This window comes from Nematostella vectensis, chromosome 10 (genome assembly GCF_932526225.1).
Source record: "Nematostella vectensis chromosome 10, jaNemVect1.1, whole genome shotgun sequence".
Taxonomy (NCBI): Eukaryota; Metazoa; Cnidaria; class Anthozoa; order Actiniaria; family Edwardsiidae; genus Nematostella; species Nematostella vectensis.
Window position 1 is genome coordinate 4,834,342 of NC_064043.1, and position 22,427 is coordinate 4,856,768.

At 37.8% G+C, this 22,427-nt stretch overlaps 2 long non-coding RNA genes across 2 annotated transcripts; both read right to left on the reverse strand.

The window, feature by feature from the left end:
- Positions 1-1,264: 1,264 nt before the first annotated feature.
- Positions 1,265-4,448, reverse strand: LOC125573062. Its single transcript, XR_007313934.1, has 3 exons — positions 4,333-4,448; positions 4,067-4,144; positions 1,265-1,293 (listed from the first exon to the last, which is right to left on the reverse strand). It is a non-coding gene; the product is annotated as an uncharacterized LOC125573062 (long non-coding RNA).
- Positions 4,449-17,164: 12,716 nt separating this feature from the next.
- On the reverse strand, positions 17,165-20,340 carry LOC125573063. The gene is made up of 3 exons (XR_007313935.1): positions 20,225-20,340; positions 19,959-20,036; positions 17,165-17,193 (listed from the first exon to the last, which is right to left on the reverse strand). It is a non-coding gene; the product is annotated as an uncharacterized LOC125573063 (long non-coding RNA).
- Positions 20,341-22,427: the final 2,087 nt, after the last annotated feature.

Consider the following 22,427-nt stretch of genomic DNA (forward strand, 5'->3'; position numbering starts at 1 on the left):
AACAGTGTGAATCTTAGGGTGGTACAGTAGGTTATATCTTATTGATCGTCAAATCACCCCACCCCCCTCCCTATCAGTAAAACCTTGATACGCGGCTAGTTGTCTAGACTAGCCACAAACATTCCTTGATACTATTACACCATTTTACATACTGCATCTCAATATCTCGATTTCTAAGGCTAGTATTTCTAGAACCAAAAGATTATGTTCATACCCCAGCATTTTCGAAAAAAAAAAGGTTGGACTTCCATCTTGTCGGAAAAAAAATGCTATCAAAAGAAAGACCCTAAAGTTTTCCTGTTCCATGCCTCACATACTTGTCTTCAACTTCTTTGCATTACTTAAATAAACTTTGGCTTATTGCTAATCAGAAACATCAACATCGAAGGAGCTCCACAGTGTCAATATAATAAACTCTTGAAGCATTTTGTCAGTTAATGAGGAGATTATCGTATATGAGAAGAATAAGCCAAGCAAGAAAGTCTCCTATTTTCAAGCAGAACAGGGATGCTTTGATCAGTGACAAAAACTCACTTGTGTTCTGTTGGGCGGAGAGAATTCAAACAAAGCAAATATTTAATACACCCGACAAAGTGGTGAAGCATCATATTAAACTAGCATCTGATCAAACTTTCAACAGCTATGTGTAAAAGACTTTCACAAAATGTTATGAAAGATATCACCAAGTATCATATGATATTTAGATTACACTCTTTTATTAAAAAAAAAACGTTTAATTTTCGTCTAAAGGCATATCTTTGGCTGAAAAGAGGAAATAAAGCCTCTAGGATACCTTGATTTATGTACAGTAATGGCAAACATCCTGTTCTTGTTTAACAAAGTAAGGATGCTTGAAAACCGAACTGTTAGAACGTTTGCCTTAGTGCGTCACCAAATCTGTTGCACTACGGGGAGAGTATAATATTGAGGTGGTTAGCAGTTTTGATGCACAATGTGATCTACCGAAAAGACAAATCCTATAATTTCTACACAAAAAAACACACAGTTTATTGAATTTTCTCAAGTTTATTTCACCTTTACACGAAGATTATATTATTTCTAGCTAAACATGTAGCCCAAGTTTATCAGCTTAAATCTTTTATTGGTTGCAACAATCGGCAACAATGGAGTAGTAGGATTTACACTTCTTCCATCCAGAAGGACAGCTGCCCATCCAGACAATCCCCGAAAGAGATGCCGATCTGATGTCAGGACCATCGCTGTCGCAAGCGCAAGGAATGCCGCGTTTGCTATAATGATAGTCAAGCTCATCATCGGACATCATGTCGCGGCCTAAAGAGAGCATAAACTGGGCTTAGAATAAAAGTCGGTAGAGACACATTTTTCATAATAGAGCTACTTACGGCGAGCGCTGGCGACGGCAACCAAAAGTGCCAAGCAAACGATAACGATCTTGAACGAGGCCATGTTCTCGAATCAACCTGCAAAAAGATCAAATGCGATTGAGTATTATATCAGCACCAAAAAAAATATGCGGTAACGTCTTTAAATACAGTCTGTCTCAAAGTAAAATGTTGATATTATTCATTTACAAGATACATTAGGGTGTGACCAAAAGATGGGTGTAAGTTTTCCATCTACTATGTTTGCAAGACGTGCAAATATGTTACCTTTTGTTGAAGAAGTGGATTTCTTGTGCTTGTCTCCAAGTAAGACTTGAATCACAGAGAAAGAACTGCTCTATTTATCCCCGCGCCCCGTCCGCTTGACTGCTTATTCATGGCTGAGATTATGCACGAGCTGAGGACCACTTGTAAGATTCTAGTGAGAATGCGTACAGCAAAGTCAAGGAGGCGAGACGAATTTAAGCTATGACTTGACTCTATAGGACGTATCTTCTGCACTTTTTTTTCGACATGATGGACGTATAGATTGTTTAATATTTTGTTTCAAGATATTTTTCATTGTGTATCTTATCGGAAACATCGAGCGATGGCTACACAGTGTCAATATAATTAGCTTCTTGGAGCACTTTCGTTGAGGGGATCATCATAAAATCAGTGGAGTAGGGACAAACAAGAAAGCCTATGATGTCAAACAATAAGTGGTAAGCTTTGATTGTCACACTCGTTCTGTCGTGCGATGGTCGTGCTCCAGCGTAGAGAATCAACACAAACAATAACATTATCCTAGAATAGCCCGCGATGGGAGTGGGTTGTGCAGGGTGCGTGCATACCCTCTTATTAATAATCCATTAATCACTGATATAACAAACAGGCCAACAGGCCAACAGGCCAACATATTCATTGAAAGGCTACTCGACTTACGCCCTCTCATTAATTCTTATTAATCAATATTTATCTCTGATATAACAAACAAGCGGCCAATGTTCATTGAAAGGTTACATGGCATAAAAGTATTAGCCTGAGGTAGACCATTGCCAAAATAGCACTGTTTGTGTGATAGAACATATATGAAGAGTTCAACGGAAAGACTTTTAGAGAATATTTCATGCACGAACTAATTGTTATTCTTTTATAATAGAATGACATTATATACTGCATCAATATCTTCTCCTAATCTCCTTTGTTGATTTTTCGAGCATCCCACTTCATTGACTTTTAGAAGAGGTTTTCTAGAATCAAACGATTATCAAACCTATTGCTTGTCCTTTCTAGCTCCAGGCTCCAAAGCAATGCACTTCTCTGATAAGTTAGGCATTCTCCTGAAAAAGCCCCTGAACGGTGTGAATCTTAGGGGGTACAGTGGGTAATATCTTATTGAATGATCGTCAAATCACCCCACCCCCCTCCCCATCAGTAAAACCTTGATACGCGGCTAGCTGTCTAGACTAGCCACAAACATTCCTTGATACTATTACAGCATTTTACATACTGCATCTCAATATCTCGATCTCTAAGGCTAATGTTTCTAGAACCAAAAGATTATGTTCATAATCCAGCATTTTCGAAAAAATAGAAAATTTGGATTTCCATCTTGTTGGAAAAAACATGCTATCAAAAGAAAGACCCTAAAGTATTCCTGTTCCTTGCCTTACATTCTTGTCTTTAACTTCCTTGCATTACTTAAATAAACTTTGGCTTAATCAGAAACATCAACATCGAAGGAGCTCCACAGTGTCAATATAATAAACTCTTGAAGCATTTTGTCAGTTAATGAGGAGATTATCGTATATGAGAAGAATAAGCCAAGCAAGAAAGTCTCCTATTTTCAAGCAGAACAGGGATGCTTTGATCAGTGACAAACACTCACTTGTGTTCTGCTGGGCGGGGAGAATTCAAACATAGCAAATATTTAATACACCCGACAAAGTGGTGAAGCATCATATTAAACTAGCATCTGATCAAACTTTCAACAGCTATGTAAAAAAGACTTTCACAAAATGTTATGAAAGATATCACCAAGTATCATATGATATTTAGATTACACTCTTTTATTTAAAAAAAAAAACGTTTAATTTTCGTCTAAAGGCATATCTTTGGCTGAAAAGAGGAAATAAAGCCTCTAGGATACCTTGATTTATGCCGGGTAATGGCATACATCCTGTTCTTGTTTAACAAAGTAAGGATGCATGAAAACCCAACTGTTCGAACGTTTGCCTTAGTGCGTCACCAAATCTGTTGCACTACGGGGAGAGTATAATATTAAGGTGTTTAGCAGTTTTGATGCACAATGTGATCTACCGAAAAGACAAATCCTATAATTTCTACACAAAAAACACACAGTTTATTGAATTTTCTCAAGTTTATTTCACCTTTACACGATGATTATATTATTTCTAGCTAAACATGTAGCCCAAGTTTATCAGCTTAAATCTTTTATTGGTTGCAACAATCGGCAACAATGGAGTAGTAGGATTTACACTTCTTCCATCCAGAAGGACAGCTGCCCATCCAGACAATCCCCGAAAGAGATGCCGATCTGATGTCAGGACCATCGCTGTCGCAAGCGCAAGGAATGCCGCGTTTGCTCAAATGAAAGTCAAGCTCATCATCGGACATCATGTCGCGGCCTTAAAGAGAGCATAAACTGGGCTTAGAATAAAAGTCGGTAGAGACACATTTTTCATAGTAGAGCTACTTACGGCGAGCGCAGGCGACGGCAACCAAAAGTGCCAAGCAAACGATAACGATCTTGAACGAGGCCATGTTCTCGAATCAACCTGCAAAAAGATCAAATGCGATTGAGTATTATATCAGCACCAAATAATTATGCGGTAACGTCTTTAAATACAGTGTGTCTCAAAGTAAAATGTTAATATTATTCATTTACAAGATACATTGGGGTGTGACCAAAAGATGGGTGTAAGTTTTCCATCAACTATGTTTGCAAGACGTACAAATATGTTACCTTTTGTTGAAGAAGTGGATTTCTTGTGCTTGTCTCCAAGTAAGACTTGAATCACAGAGAAAGAACTGCTCTATTTATCCCCGCGCCCCGTCCGCTTGACTGCTTATTCATGGCTGAGATTATGCACGAGCTGAGGACCACTTGTAAGATTCTAGTGAGAATGCGTACAGCAAAGTCAAGGAGGCGAGACGAATTTAAGCTATGACTTGACTTTCTATAGGACGTATCTTCTGCAGTTTTTTTCGTCTTGATGGACGTATAGATTGTTTAATATTTTGATTGAAGATATTTTTTATTGTGTATCTTATCAGAAACATCGAGCGATGGCTACACAGTGTCAATATAATGATCTTCTTGAGAGCACTTTCGTTGAAGGGATCATCATAAAATCAGTGGAGTAGGGACAAACAAGAAAGCTTACGATGTCAAACAATAAGTGGTAAGCTTTGATTGTCACACTCGTTCTGTCGTGTAATGGTCGTGCTCCAGCGGAGAGAATCCAGACAAACAATAACATACCAATTTCCGTTATATAGGCTTCTAAGCAATAGACTACTCTGGATAAGTTAGGCATTATCCTAGAATAGCCCCTCTTATTAATAATCCATTAATCTCTGATATAACAAACAGGCCAACAGGCCAACATATTCATTGAAAGGCTACTCGACTTACGCCCTCTCATTAATTCTTATTAATCAATATTTATCTTTGATATAACAAACAATAAGCGGCCAATGTTCATTGAAAGGTTACTCGGCATAAAAGTATTAACCTGAAGTAGACCGTTGCCAAAATAGCCACTGTTTGTGTGGTAGAACATATATGAAGAGTTCAACGGAAAGACTTTCAGAGAATATTTCATGCACGAACTAATTGTTATTCTTTTATTATAGAACGACATTATATACTGCAACAATATCTTCTCCTAATCTCCTTTGTTGATTTTTCGAGCGTCCCACTTCATTGACTGTTAGAAGAGGTTTTCTAGAATCAAACGATTATCAAACCTATTGCTTGTCCTTTCTAGCTCCAGGCTCCAAAGCAATGCACTTCTCTGTCAAGTTAGGCATTCTCCTGAAAAAGCCCCTGAACAGTGTGAATCTTAGGGTGGTACAGTAGGTTATATCTTATTGATCGTCAAATCACCCCACCCCCCTCCCTATCAGTAAAACCTTGATACGCGGCTAGCTGTCTAGACTAGCCACAAACATTCCTTGATACTATTACACCATTTTACATACTGCATCTCAATATCTCGATTTCTAAGGCTAGTATTTCTAGAACCAAAAGATTATGTTCATACCCCAGCATTTTCGAAAAAAAAATGGTTGGACTTCCATCTTGTCGGAAAAAAAATGCTATCAAAAGAAAGACCCTAAAGTTTTCCTGTTCCATGCCTCACATACTTGTCTTCAACTTCTTTGCATTACTTAAATAAACTTTGGCTTATTGCTAATCAGAAACATCAACATCGAAGGAGCTCCACAGTGTCAATATAATAAACTCTTGAAGCATTTTGTCAGTTAATGAGGAGATTATCGTATATGAGAAGAATAAGCCAAGCAAGAAAGTCTCCTATTTTCAAGCAGAACAGGGATGCTTTGATCAGTGACAAAAACTCACTTGTGTTCTGTTGGGCGGAGAGAATTCAAACAAAGCAAATATTCAATACACCCGACAAAGTGGTGAAGCATCATATTAAACTAGCATCTGATCAAACTTTCAACAGCTATGTGTAAAAGACTTTCACAAAATGTTATAAAAGATATCACCAAGTATCATATGATATTTAGATTACACTCTTTTATTAAAAAAAAAAAACGTTTAATTTTCGTCTAAAGGCATATCTTTGGCTGAAAAGAGGAAATAAAGCCTCTAGGATACCTTGATTTATGTACAGTAATGGCAAACATCCTGTTCTTGTTTAACAAAGTAAGGATGCTTGAAAACCGAACTGTTAGAACGTTTGCCTTAGTGCGTCACCAAATCTGTTGCTCTACGGGGAGAGTATAATATTGAGGTGGTTAGCAGTTTTGATGCACAATGTGATCTACCGAAAAGACAAATCCTATAATTTCTACACAAAAAAACACACAGTTTATTGAATTTTCTCAAGTTTATTTCACCTTTACACGAAGATTATATTATTTCTAGCTAAACATGTAGCCCAAGTTTATCAGCTTAAATCTTTTATTGGTTGCAACAATCGGCAACAATGGAGTAGTAGGATTTACACTTCTTCCATCCAGAAGGACAGCTGCCCATCCAGACAATCCCCGAAAGAGATGCCGATCTGATGTCAGGACCATCGCTGTCGCAAGCGCAAGGAATGCCGCGTTTGCTATAATGATAGTCAAGCTCATCATCGGACATCATGTCGCGGCCTAAAGAGAGCATAAACTGGGCTTAGAATAAAAGTCGGTAGAGACACATTTTTCATAGTAGAGCTACTTACGGCGAGCGCAGGCGACGGCAACCAAAAGTGCCAAGCAAACGATAACGATCTTGAACGAGGCCATGTTCTCGAATCAACCTGCAAAAAGATCAAATGCGATTGAGTATTATATCAGCACCAAAAAAATATGCGGTAACGTCTTTAAATACAGTCTGTCTCAAAGTAAAATGTTGATATTATTCATTTACAAGATACATTAGGGTGTGACCAAAAGATGGGTGTAAGTTTTCCATCTACTATGTTTGCAAGACGTGCAAATATGTTACCTTTTGTTGAAGAAGTGGATTTCTTGTGCTTGTCTCCAAGTAAGACTTGAATCACAGAGAAAGAACTGCTCTATTTATCCCCGCGCCCCGTCCGCTTGACTGCTTATTCATGGCTGAGATTATGCACGAGCTGAGGACCACTTGTAAGATTCTAGTGAGAATGCGTACAGCAAAGTCAAGGAGGCGAGACGAATTTAAGCTATGACTTGACTCTATAGGACGTATCTTCTGCACTTTTTTTTCGACATGATGGACGTATAGATTGTTTAATATTTTGTTTCAAGATATTTTTCATTGTGTATCTTATCGGAAACATCGAGCGATGGCTACACAGTGTCAATATAATTAGCTTCTTGGAGCACTTTCGTTGAGGGGATCATCATAAAATCAGTGGAGTAGGGACAAACAAGAAAGCCTATGATGTCAAACAATAAGTGGTAAGCTTTGATTGTCACACTCGTTCTGTCGTGCGATGGTCGTGCTCCAGCGTAGAGAATCAACACAAACAATAACATTATCCTAGAATAGCCCGCGATGGGAGTGGGTTGTGCAGGGTGCGTGCATACCCTCTTATTAATAATCCATTAATCACTGATATAACAAACAGGCCAACAGGCCAACATATTCATTGAAAGGCTACTCGGCTTACGCCCTCTCATTAATTCTTATTAATCAATATTTATCTCTGATATAACAAACAAGCGGCCAATGTTCATTGAAAGGTTACATGGCATAAAAGTATTAGCCTGAGGTAGACCATTGCCAAAATAGCACTGTTTGTGTGATAGAACATATATGAAGAGTTCAACGGAAAGACTTTTAGAGAATATTTCATGCACGAACTAATTGTTATTCTTTTATAATAGAATGACATTATATACTGCATCAATATCTTCTCCTAATCTCCTTTGTTGATTTTTCGAGCATCCCACTTCATTGACTTTTAGAAGAGGTTTTCTAGAATCAAACGATTATCAAACCTATTGCTTGTCCTTTCTAGCTCCAGGCTCCAAAGCAATGCACTTCTCTGATAAGTTAGGCATTCTCCTGAAAAAGCCCCTGAACGGTGTGAATCTTAGGGGGTACAGTGGGTAATATCTTATTGAATGATCGTCAAATCACCCCACCCCCCTCCCCATCAGTAAAACCTTGATACGCGGCTAGCTGTCTAGACTAGCCACAAACATTCCTTGATACTATTACAGCATTTTACATACTGCATCTCAATATCTCGATCTCTAAGGCTAATGTTTCTAGAACCAAAAGATTATGTTCATAATCCAGCATTTTCGAAAAAATAGAAAATTTGGATTTCCATCTTGTTGGAAAAAACATGCTATCAAAAGAAAGACCCTAAAGTATTCCTGTTCCTTGCCTTACATTCTTGTCTTTAACTTCCTTGCATTACTTAAATAAACTTTGGCTTAATCAGAAACATCAACATCGAAGGAGCTCCACAGTGTCAATATAATAAACTCTTGAAGCATTTTGTCAGTTAATGAGGAGATTATCGTATATGAGAAGAATAAGCCAAGCAAGAAAGTCTCCTATTTTCAAGCAGAACAGGGATGCTTTGATCAGTGACAAACACTCACTTGTGTTCTGCTGGGCGGGGAGAATTCAAACATAGCAAATATTTAATACACCCGACAAAGTGGTGAAGCATCATATTAAACTAGCATCTGATCAAACTTTCAACAGCTATGTAAAAAAGACTTTCACAAAATGTTATGAAAGATATCACCAAGTATCATATGATATTTAGATTACACTCTTTTATTTAAAAAAAAAAACGTTTAATTTTCGTCTAAAGGCATATCTTTGGCTGAAAAGAGGAAATAAAGCCTCTAGGATACCTTGATTTATGCCGGGTAATGGCATACATCCTGTTCTTGTTTAACAAAGTAAGGATGCATGAAAACCCAACTGTTCGAACGTTTGCCTTAGTGCGTCACCAAATCTGTTGCACTACGGGGAGAGTATAATATTAAGGTGTTTAGCAGTTTTGATGCACAATGTGATCTACCGAAAAGACAAATCCTATAATTTCTACACAAAAAACACACAGTTTATTGAATTTTCTCAAGTTTATTTCACCTTTACACGATGATTATATTATTTCTAGCTAAACATGTAGCCCAAGTTTATCAGCTTAAATCTTTTATTGGTTGCAACAATCGGCAACAATGGAGTAGTAGGATTTACACTTCTTCCATCCAGAAGGACAGCTGCCCATCCAGACAATCCCCGAAAGAGATGCCGATCTGATGTCAGGACCATCGCTGTCGCAAGCGCAAGGAATGCCGCGTTTGCTCAAATGAAAGTCAAGCTCATCATCGGACATCATGTCGCGGCCTTAAAGAGAGCATAAACTGGGCTTAGAATAAAAGTCGGTAGAGACACATTTTTCATAGTAGAGCTACTTACGGCGAGCGCAGGCGACGGCAACCAAAAGTGCCAAGCAAACGATAACGATCTTGAACGAGGCCATGTTCTCGAATCAACCTGCAAAAAGATCAAATGCGATTGAGTATTATATCAGCACCAAATAATTATGCGGTAACGTCTTTAAATACAGTGTGTCTCAAAGTAAAATGTTAATATTATTCATTTACAAGATACATTGGGGTGTGACCAAAAGATGGGTGTAAGTTTTCCATCAACTATGTTTGCAAGACGTACAAATATGTTACCTTTTGTTGAAGAAGTGGATTTCTTGTGCTTGTCTCCAAGTAAGACTTGAATCACAGAGAAAGAACTGCTCTATTTATCCCCGCGCCCCGTCCGCTTGACTGCTTATTCATGGCTGAGATTATGCACGAGCTGAGGACCACTTGTAAGATTCTAGTGAGAATGCGTACAGCAAAGTCAAGGAGGCGAGACGAATTTAAGCTATGACTTGACTTTCTATAGGACGTATCTTCTGCAGTTTTTTTCGTCTTGATGGACGTATAGATTGTTTAATATTTTGATTGAAGATATTTTTTATTGTGTATCTTATCAGAAACATCGAGCGATGGCTACACAGTGTCAATATAATGATCTTCTTGAGAGCACTTTCGTTGAAGGGATCATCATAAAATCAGTGGAGTAGGGACAAACAAGAAAGCTTACGATGTCAAACAATAAGTGGTAAGCTTTGATTGTCACACTCGTTCTGTCGTGTAATGGTCGTGCTCCAGCGGAGAGAATCCAGACAAACAATAACATACCAATTTCCGTTATATAGGCTTCTAAGCAATAGACTACTCTGGATAAGTTAGGCATTATCCTAGAATAGCCCCTCTTATTAATAATCCATTAATCTCTGATATAACAAACAGGCCAACAGGCCAACATATTCATTGAAAGGCTACTCGACTTACGCCCTCTCATTAATTCTTATTAATCAATATTTATCTTTGATATAACAAACAATAAGCGGCCAATGTTCATTGAAAGGTTACTCGGCATAAAAGTATTAACCTGAAGTAGACCGTTGCCAAAATAGCCACTGTTTGTGTGGTAGAACATATATGAAGAGTTCAACGGAAAGACTTTCAGAGAATATTTCATGCACGAACTAATTGTTATTCTTTTATTATAGAACGACATTATATACTGCAACAATATCTTCTCCTAATCTCCTTTGTTGATTTTTCGAGCGTCCCACTTCATTGACTGTTAGAAGAGGTTTTCTAGAATCAAACGATTATCAAACCTATTGCTTGTCCTTTCTAGCTCCAGGCTCCAAAGCAATGCACTTCTCTGTCAAGTTAGGCATTCTCCTGAAAAAGCCCCTGAACAGTGTGAATCTTAGGGTGGTACAGTAGGTTATATCTTATTGATCGTCAAATCACCCCACCCCCCTCCCTATCAGTAAAACCTTGATACGCGGCTAGCTGTCTAGACTAGCCACAAACATTCCTTGATACTATTACACCATTTTACATACTGCATCTCAATATCTCGATTTCTAAGGCTAGTATTTCTAGAACCAAAAGATTATGTTCATACCCCAGCATTTTCGAAAAAAAAAATGGTTGGACTTCCATCTTGTCGGAAAAAAAATGCTATCAAAAGAAAGACCCTAAAGTTTTCCTGTTCCATGCCTCACATACTTGTCTTCAACTTCTTTGCATTACTTAAATAAACTTTGGCTTATTGCTAATCAGAAACATCAACATCGAAGGAGCTCCACAGTGTCAATATAATAAACTCTTGAAGCATTTTGTCAGTTAATGAGGAGATTATCGTATATGAGAAGAATAAGCCAAGCAAGAAAGTCTCCTATTTTCAAGCAGAACAGGGATGCTTTGATCAGTGACAAAAACTCACTTGTGTTCTGTTGGGCGGAGAGAATTCAAACAAAGCAAATATTCAATACACCCGACAAAGTGGTGAAGCATCATATTAAACTAGCATCTGATCAAACTTTCAACAGCTATGTGTAAAAGACTTTCACAAAATGTTATAAAAGATATCACCAAGTATCATATGATATTTAGATTACACTCTTTTATTAAAAAAAAAAACGTTTAATTTTCGTCTAAAGGCATATCTTTGGCTGAAAAGAGGAAATAAAGCCTCTAGGATACCTTGATTTATGTACAGTAATGGCAAACATCCTGTTCTTGTTTAACAAAGTAAGGATGCTTGAAAACCGAACTGTTAGAACGTTTGCCTTAGTGCGTCACCAAATCTGTTGCTCTACGGGGAGAGTATAATATTGAGGTGGTTAGCAGTTTTGATGCACAATGTGATCTACCGAAAAGACAAATCCTATAATTTCTACACAAAAAAACACACAGTTTATTGAATTTTCTCAAGTTTATTTCACCTTTACACGAAGATTATATTATTTCTAGCTAAACATGTAGCCCAAGTTTATCAGCTTAAATCTTTTATTGGTTGCAACAATCGGCAACAATGGAGTAGTAGGATTTACACTTCTTCCATCCAGAAGGACAGCTGCCCATCCAGACAATCCCCGAAAGAGATGCCGATCTGATGTCAGGACCATCGCTGTCGCAAGCGCAAGGAATGCCGCGTTTGCTATAATGATAGTCAAGCTCATCATCGGACATCATGTCGCGGCCTAAAGAGAGCATAAACTGGGCTTAGAATAAAAGTCGGTAGAGACACATTTTTCATAGTAGAGCTACTTACGGCGAGCGCAGGCGACGGCAACCAAAAGTGCCAAGCAAACGATAACGATCTTGAACGAGGCCATGTTCTCGAATCAACCTGCAAAAAGATCAAATGCGATTGAGTATTATATCAGCACCAAAAAAATATGCGATAACGTCTTTAAATACAGTCTGTCTCAAAGTAAAATGTTGATATTATTCATTTACAAGATACATTAGGGTGTGACCAAAAGATGGGTGTAAGTTTTCCATCTACTATGTTTGCAAGACGTGCAAATATGTTACCTTTTGTTGAAGAAGTGGATTTCTTGTGCTTGTCTCCAAGTAAGACTTGAATCACAGAGAAAGAACTGCTCTATTTATCCCCGCGCCCCGTCCGCTTGACTGCTTATTCATGGCTGAGATTATGCACGAGCTGAGGACCACTTGTAAGATTCTAGTGAGAATGCGTACAGCAAAGCTCGGAGGGACTGTGTTGCGCAGGGTGCGTGCATACCCTCTTATTAATAATCCTTTAATCTCTGATATAACAAACAGACAAACAGGCCAACATATTCATTGAAAGGCTACTCGACTTACGCCCTCTCATTAATTCTTATTAATCAATATTTATCTCTGATATAACAAACAATAAGCGGCCAATGTTCATTGAAAGGTTACTCGGCATAAAAGTATTAACCTGAAGTAGACCGTCGCCAAAATAGCCACTGTTTGTGTGGTAGAACATATATGAAGAGTTCAACGGAAAGACTTTCAGAGAATATTTCATGCACGAACTAATTGTTATTCTTTTATAATAGAATGACATTATAGACTGCATCAATATCTTCTCCTAATCTTCTTGGTTGATTTTTCGAGCATCCCACTTCATTGACTTTTAGAAGAGGTTTTCTAGAATCAAACGATTTTCAAACCTATTGCTTGTCCTTTCTAGCTCCAGGCTCCAAAGCAATGCACTTCTCTGACAAGTGAGGCATTCTCCTGAAAAAGCCCCTGAACAGTGTGAATGTTAAGGGGGTACAGTAGGTTATATCTTATTGATCGTCAAATCACCCCACCCCCCTCTCCAACAGTAAAACCTTGATACGCGGCTAGCTGTCTAGACTAGCCACAAACATTTCTTGATACTATTACAGCATTTTACATACTGCATCTCAATATCTCGATCTCTAAGGCTAATGTTTCTAGAACCAAAAGATTATGTTCATTATCCAGCATTTTCGAAAAAATAGAAAAGTTGGATTTCCATCTTGTTGGAAAAAACATGCTATCAAAAGAAAGACCCTAAAGTATTCCTGTTCCTTGCCTAAAATTCTTGTCTTTAACTTCCTTGCATTACTTAAATAAACTTTGGCTTATAGCTAATCAGAAACATCAACATCGAAGGAGCTCCACAGTGTCAATATAATAAACTCTTGAAGCATTTTGTCAGTTAATGAGGAGATTATCGTATATGAGAAGAATAAGCCAAGCAAGAAAGTCTCCTATTTTCAAGCAGAACAGGGATGCTTTGATCAGTGACAAAAACTCACTTGTGTTCTGTTGGGCGGAGAGAATTCAAACAAAGCAAATATTTAATACACCCGACAAAGTGGTGAAGCATCATATTAAACTAGCATCTGATCAAACTTTCAACAGCTATGTGTAAAAGACTTTCACAAAATGTTATGAAAGATATCACCAAGTATCATATGATATTTAGATTACACTCTTTTATTAAAAAAAAAACGTTTAATTTTCGTCTAAAGGCATATCTTTGGCTGAAAAGAGGAAATAAAGCCTCTAGGATACCTTGATTTATGTACAGTAATGGCAAACATCCTGTTCTTGTTTAACAAAGTAAGGATGCTTGAAAACCGAGCTGTTAGAACGTTTGCCTTAGTGCGTCACCAAATCTGTTGCTCTACGGGGAGAGTATAATATTGAGGTGGTTAGCAGTTTTGATGCACAATGTGATCTACCGAAAAGACAAATCCTATAATTTCTACACAAAAAAACACACAGTTTATTGAATTTTCTCAAGTTTATTTCACCTTTACACGAAGATTATATTATTTCTAGCTAAACATGTAGCCCAAGTTTATCAGCTTAAATCTTTTATTGGTTGCAACAATCGGCAACAATGGAGTAGTAGGATTTACACTTCTTCCATCCAGAAGGACAGCTGCCCATCCAGACAATCCCCGAAAGAGATGCCGATCTGATGTCAGGACCATCGCTGTCGCAAGCGCAAGGAATGCCGCGTTTGCTCAAATGAAAGTCAAGCTCATCATCGGACATCATGTCGCGGCCTTAAAGAGAGCATAAACTGGGCTTAGAATAAAAGTCGGTAGAGACACATTTTTCATAGTAGAGCTACTTACGGCGAGCGCAGGCGACGGCAACCAAAAGTGCCAAGCAAACGATAACGATCTTGAACGAGGCCATGTTCTCGAATCAACCTGCAAAAAGATCAAATGCGATTGAGTATTATATCAGCACCAAATAATTATGCGGTAACGTCTTTAAATACAGTGTGTCTCAAAGTAAAATGTTAATATTATTCATTTACAAGATACATTAGGGTGTGACCAAAAGATGGGTGTAAGTTTTCCATCAACTATGTTTGCAAGACGTACAAATATGTTACCTTTTGTTGAAGAAGTGGATTTCTTGTGCTTGTCTCCAAGTAAGACTTGAATCCCAGAGAAAGAACTGCTCTATTTATCCCCGCGCCCCGTCCGCTTGACTGCTTATTTATGGCTGAGATTATGCACGAGCTGAGGACCACTTGTAAGATTCTAGTGAGAATGCGTACAGCAAAGTCAAGGAGGCGAGACGAATTTAAGCTATGACTTGACTTTCTATAGGACGTATCTTCTGCAGTTTTTTTCGTCTTGATGGACGTATAGATTGTTTAATATTTTGATTGAAGATATTTTTTATTGTGTATCTTATCAGAAACATCGAGCGATGGCTACACAGTGTCAATATAATGATCTTCTTGAGAGCACTTTCGTTGAAGGGATCATCATAAAATCAGTGGAGTAGGGACAAACAAGAAAGCTTACGATGTCAAACAATAAGTGGTAAGCTTTGATTGTCACACTCGTTCTGTCGTGTAATGGTCGTGCTCCAGCGGAGAGAATCCAGACAAACAATAACATACCAATTTCCGTTATATAGGCTTCTAAGCAATAGACTACTCTGGATAAGTTAGGCATTATCCTAGAATAGCCCCTCTTATTAATAATCCATTAATCTCTGATATAACAAACAGGCCAACAGGCCAACATATTCATTGAAAGGCTACTCGACTTACGCCCTCTCATTAATTCTTATTAATCAATATTTATCTTTGATATAACAAACAATAAGCGGCCAATGTTCATTGAAAGGTTACTCGGCATAAAAGTATTAACCTGAAGTAGACCGTTGCCAATATAGCCACTGTTTGTGTGGTAGAACATATATGAAGAGTTCAACGGAAAGACTTTCAGAGAATATTTCATGCACGAACTAATTGTTATTCTTTTATTATAGAACGACATTATATACTGCAACAATATCTTCTCCTAATCTCCTTTGTTGATTTTTCGAGCGTCCCACTTCATTGACTGTTAGAAGAGGTTTTCTAGAATCAAACGATTATCAAACCTATTGCTTGTCCTTTCTAGCTCCAGGCTCCAAAGCAATGCACTTCTCTGTCAAGTTAGGCATTCTCCTGAAAAAGCCCCTGAACAGTGTGAATCTTAGGGTGGTACAGTAGGTTATATCTTATTGATCGTCAAATCACCCCACCCCCCTCCCTATCAGTAAAACCTTGATACGCGGCTAGTTGTCTAGACTAGCCACAAACATTCCTTGATACTATTACACCATTTTACATACTGCATCTCAATATCTCGATTTCTAAGGCTAGTATTTCTAGAACCAAAAGATTATGTTCATACCCCAGCATTTTCGAAAAAAAAAAGGTTGGACTTCCATCTTGTCGGAAAAAAAATGCTATCAAAAGAAAGACCCTAAAGTTTTCCTGTTCCATGCCTCACATACTTGTCTTCAACTTCTTTGCATTACTTAAATAAACTTTGGCTTATTGCTAATCAGAAACATCAACATCGAAGGAGCTCCACAGTGTCAATATAATAAACTCTTGAAGCATTTTGTCAGTTAATGAGGAGATTATCGTATATGAGAAGAATAAGCCAAGCAAGAAAGTCTCCTATTTTCAAGCAGAACAGGGATGCTTTGATCAGTGACAAAAACTCACTTGTGTTCTGTTGGGCGGAGAGAATTCAAACAAAGCAAATATTTAATACACCCGACAAAGTGGTGAAGCATCATATTAAACTAGCATCTGATCAAACTTTCAACAGCTATGTGTAAAAGACTTTCACAAAATGTTATGAAAGATATCACCAAGTATCATATGATATTTAGATTACACTCTTTTATTAAAAAAAAAACGTTTAATTTTCGTCTAAAGGCATATCTTTGGCTGAAAAGAGGAAATAAAGCCTCTAGGATACCTTGATTTATGTACAGTAATGGCAAACATCCTGTTCTTGTTTAACAAAGTAAGGATGCTTGAAAACCGAACTGTTAGAACGTTTGCCTTAGTGCGTCACCAAATCTGTTGCACTACGGGGAGAGTATAATATTGAGGTGGTTAGCAGTTTTGATGCACAATGTGATCTACCGAAAAGACAAATCCTATAATTTCTACACAAAAAAACACACAGTTTATTGAATTTTCTCAAGTTTATTTCACCTTTACACGAAGATTATATTATTTCTAGCTAAACATGTAGCCCAAGTTTATCAGCTTAAATCTTTTATTGGTTGCAACAATCGGCAACAATGGAGTAGTAGGATTTACACTTCTTCCATCCAGAAGGACAGCTGCCCATCCAGACAATCCCCGAAAGAGATGCCGATCTGATGTCAGGACCATCGCTGTCGCAAGCGCAAGGAATGCCGCGTTTGCTATAATGATAGTCAAGCTCATCATCGGACATCATGTCGCGGCCTAAAGAGAGCATAAACTGGGCTTAGAATAAAAGTCGGTAGAGACACATTTTTCATAATAGAGCTACTTACGGCGAGCGCTGGCGACGGCAACCAAAAGTGCCAAGCAAACGATAACGATCTTGAACGAGGCCATGTTCTCGAATCAACCTGCAAAAAGATCAAATGCGATTGAGTATTATATCAGCACCAAAAAAAATATGCGGTAACGTCTTTAAATACAGTCTGTCTCAAAGTAAAATGTTGATATTATTCATTTACAAGATACATTAGGGTGTGACCAAAAGATGGGTGTAAGTTTTCCATCTACTATGTTTGCAAGACGTGCAAATATGTTACCTTTTGTTGAAGAAGTGGATTTCTTGTGCTTGTCTCCAAGTAAGACTTGAATCACAGAGAAAGAACTGCTCTATTTATCCCCGCGCCCCGTCCGCTTGACTGCTTATTCATGGCTGAGATTATGCACGAGCTGAGGACCACTTGTAAGATTCTAGTGAGAATGCGTACAGCAAAGTCAAGGAGGCGAGACGAATTTAAGCTATGACTTGACTCTATAGGACGTATCTTCTGCACTTTTTTTTCGACATGATGGACGTATAGATTGTTTAATATTTTGTTTCAAGATATTTTTCATTGTGTATCTTATCGGAAACATCGAGCGATGGCTACACAGTGTCAATATAATTAGCTTCTTGGAGCACTTTCGTTGAGGGGATCATCATAAAATCAGTGGAGTAGGGACAAACAAGAAAGCCTATGATGTCAAACAATAAGTGGTAAGCTTTGATTGTCACACTCGTTCTGTCGTGCGATGGTCGTGCTCCAGCGTAGAGAATCAACACAAACAATAACATTATCCTAGAATAGCCCGCGATGGGAGTGGGTTGTGCAGGGTGCGTGCATACCCTCTTATTAATAATCCATTAATCACTGATATAACAAACAGGCCAACAGGCCAACATATTCATTGAAAGGCTACTCGACTTACGCCCTCTCATTAATTCTTATTAATCAATATTTATCTCTGATATAACAAACAAGCGGCCAATGTTCATTGAAAGGTTACATGGCATAAAAGTATTAGCCTGAGGTAGACCATTGCCAAAATAGCACTGTTTGTGTGATAGAACATATATGAAGAGTTCAACGGAAAGACTTTTAGAGAATATTTCATGCACGAACTAATTGTTATTCTTTTATAATAGAATGACATTATATACTGCATCAATATCTTCTCCTAATCTCCTTTGTTGATTTTTCGAGCATCCCACTTCATTGACTTTTAGAAGAGGTTTTCTAGAATCAAACGATTATCAAACCTATTGCTTGTCCTTTCTAGCTCCAGGCTCCAAAGCAATGCACTTCTCTGATAAGTTAGGCATTCTCCTGAAAAAGCCCCTGAACGGTGTGAATCTTAGGGGGTACAGTGGGTAATATCTTATTGAATGATCGTCAAATCACCCCACCCCCCTCCCCATCAGTAAAACCTTGATACGCGGCTAGCTGTCTAGACTAGCCACAAACATTCCTTGATACTATTACAGCATTTTACATACTGCATCTCAATATCTCGATCTCTAAGGCTAATGTTTCTAGAACCAAAAGATTATGTTCATAATCCAGCATTTTCGAAAAAATAGAAAATTTGGATTTCCATCTTGTTGGAAAAAACATGCTATCAAAAGAAAGACCCTAAAGTATTCCTGTTCCTTGCCTTACATTCTTGTCTTTAACTTCCTTGCATTACTTAAATAAACTTTGGCTTAATCAGAAACATCAACATCGAAGGAGCTCCACAGTGTCAATATAATAAACTCTTGAAGCATTTTGTCAGTTAATGAGGAGATTATCGTATATGAGAAGAATAAGCCAAGCAAGAAAGTCTCCTATTTTCAAGCAGAACAGGGATGCTTTGATCAGTGACAAACACTCACTTGTGTTCTGCTGGGCGGGGAGAATTCAAACATAGCAAATATTTAATACACCCGACAAAGTGGTGAAGCATCATATTAAACTAGCATCTGATCAAACTTTCAACAGCTATGTAAAAAAGACTTTCACAAAATGTTATGAAAGATATCACCAAGTATCATATGATATTTAGATTACACTCTTTTATTTAAAAAAAAAAACGTTTAATTTTCGTCTAAAGGCATATCTTTGGCTGAAAAGAGGAAATAAAGCCTCTAGGATACCTTGATTTATGCCGGGTAATGGCATACATCCTGTTCTTGTTTAACAAAGTAAGGATGCATGAAAACCCAACTGTTCGAACGTTTGCCTTAGTGCGTCACCAAATCTGTTGCACTACGGGGAGAGTATAATATTAAGGTGTTTAGCAGTTTTGATGCACAATGTGATCTACCGAAAAGACAAATCCTATAATTTCTACACAAAAAACACACAGTTTATTGAATTTTCTCAAGTTTATTTCACCTTTACACGATGATTATATTATTTCTAGCTAAACATGTAGCCCAAGTTTATCAGCTTAAATCTTTTATTGGTTGCAACAATCGGCAACAATGGAGTAGTAGGATTTACACTTCTTCCATCCAGAAGGACAGCTGCCCATCCAGACAATCCCCGAAAGAGATGCCGATCTGATGTCAGGACCATCGCTGTCGCAAGCGCAAGGAATGCCGCGTTTGCTCAAATGAAAGTCAAGCTCATCATCGGACATCATGTCGCGGCCTTAAAGAGAGCATAAACTGGGCTTAGAATAAAAGTCGGTAGAGACACATTTTTCATAGTAGAGCTACTTACGGCGAGCGCAGGCGACGGCAACCAAAAGTGCCAAGCAAACGATAACGATCTTGAACGAGGCCATGTTCTCGAATCAACCTGCAAAAAGATCAAATGCGATTGAGTATTATATCAGCACCAAATAATTATGCGGTAACGTCTTTAAATACAGTGTGTCTCAAAGTAAAATGTTAATATTATTCATTTACAAGATACATTGGGGTGTGACCAAAAGATGGGTGTAAGTTTTCCATCAACTATGTTTGCAAGACGTACAAATATGTTACCTTTTGTTGAAGAAGTGGATTTCTTGTGCTTGTCTCCAAGTAAGACTTGAATCACAGAGAAAGAACTGCTCTATTTATCCCCGCGCCCCGTCCGCTTGACTGCTTATTCATGGCTGAGATTATGCACGAGCTGAGGACCACTTGTAAGATTCTAGTGAGAATGCGTACAGCAAAGTCAAGGAGGCGAGACGAATTTAAGCTATGACTTGACTTTCTATAGGACGTATCTTCTGCAGTTTTTTTCGTCTTGATGGACGTATAGATTGTTTAATATTTTGATTGAAGATATTTTTTATTGTGTATCTTATCAGAAACATCGAGCGATGGCTACACAGTGTCAATATAATGATCTTCTTGAGAGCACTTTCGTTGAAGGGATCATCATAAAATCAGTGGAGTAGGGACAAACAAGAAAGCTTACGATGTCAAACAATAAGTGGTAAGCTTTGATTGTCACACTCGTTCTGTCGTGTAATGGTCGTGCTCCAGCGGAGAGAATCCAGACAAACAATAACATACCAATTTCCGTTATATAGGCTTCTAAGCAATAGACTACTCTGGATAAGTTAGGCATTATCCTAGAATAGCCCCTCTTATTAATAATCCATTAATCTCTGATATAACAAACAGGCCAACAGGCCAACATATTCATTGAAAGGCTACTCGACTTACGCCCTCTCATTAATTCTTATTAATCAATATTTATCTTTGATATAACAAACAATAAGCGGCCAATGTTCATTGAAAGGTTACTCGGCATAAAAGTATTAACCTGAAGTAGACCGTTGCCAAAATAGCCACTGTTTGTGTGGTAGAACATATATGAAGAGTTCAACGGAAAGACTTTCAGAGAATATTTCATGCACGAACTAATTGTTATTCTTTTATTATAGAACGACATTATATACTGCAACAATATCTTCTCCTAATCTCCTTTGTTGATTTTTCGAGCGTCCCACTTCATTGACTGTTAGAAGAGGTTTTCTAGAATCAAACGATTATCAAACCTATTGCTTGTCCTTTCTAGCTCCAGGCTCCAAAGCAATGCACTTCTCTGTCAAGTTAGGCATTCTCCTGAAAAAGCCCCTGAACAGTGTGAATCTTAGGGTGGTACAGTAGGTTATATCTTATTGATCGTCAAATCACCCCACCCCCCTCCCTATCAGTAAAACCTTGATACGCGGCTAGCTGTCTAGACTAGCCACAAACATTCCTTGATACTATTACACCATTTTACATACTGCATCTCAATATCTCGATTTCTAAGGCTAGTATTTCTAGAACCAAAAGATTATGTTCATACCCCAGCATTTTCGAAAAAAAAATGGTTGGACTTCCATCTTGTCGGAAAAAAAATGCTATCAAAAGAAAGACCCTAAAGTTTTCCTGTTCCATGCCTCACATACTTGTCTTCAACTTCTTTGCATTACTTAAATAAACTTTGGCTTATTGCTAATCAGAAACATCAACATCGAAGGAGCTCCACAGTGTCAATATAATAAACTCTTGAAGCATTTTGTCAGTTAATGAGGAGATTATCGTATATGAGAAGAATAAGCCAAGCAAGAAAGTCTCCTATTTTCAAGCAGAACAGGGATGCTTTGATCAGTGACAAAAACTCACTTGTGTTCTGTTGGGCGGAGAGAATTCAAACAAAGCAAATATTCAATACACCCGACAAAGTGGTGAAGCATCATATTAAACTAGCATCTGATCAAACTTTCAACAGCTATGTGTAAAAGACTTTCACAAAATGTTATAAAAGATATCACCAAGTATCATATGATATTTAGATTACACTCTTTTATTAAAAAAAAAAAACGTTTAATTTTCGTCTAAAGGCATATCTTTGGCTGAAAAGAGGAAATAAAGCCTCTAGGATACCTTGATTTATGTACAGTAATGGCAAACATCCTGTTCTTGTTTAACAAAGTAAGGATGCTTGAAAACCGAACTGTTAGAACGTTTGCCTTAGTGCGTCACCAAATCTGTTGCTCTACGGGGAGAGTATAATATTGAGGTGGTTAGCAGTTTTGATGCACAATGTGATCTACCGAAAAGACAAATCCTATAATTTCTACACAAAAAAACACACAGTTTATTGAATTTTCTCAAGTTTATTTCACCTTTACACGAAGATTATATTATTTCTAGCTAAACATGTAGCCCAAGTTTATCAGCTTAAATCTTTTATTGGTTGCAA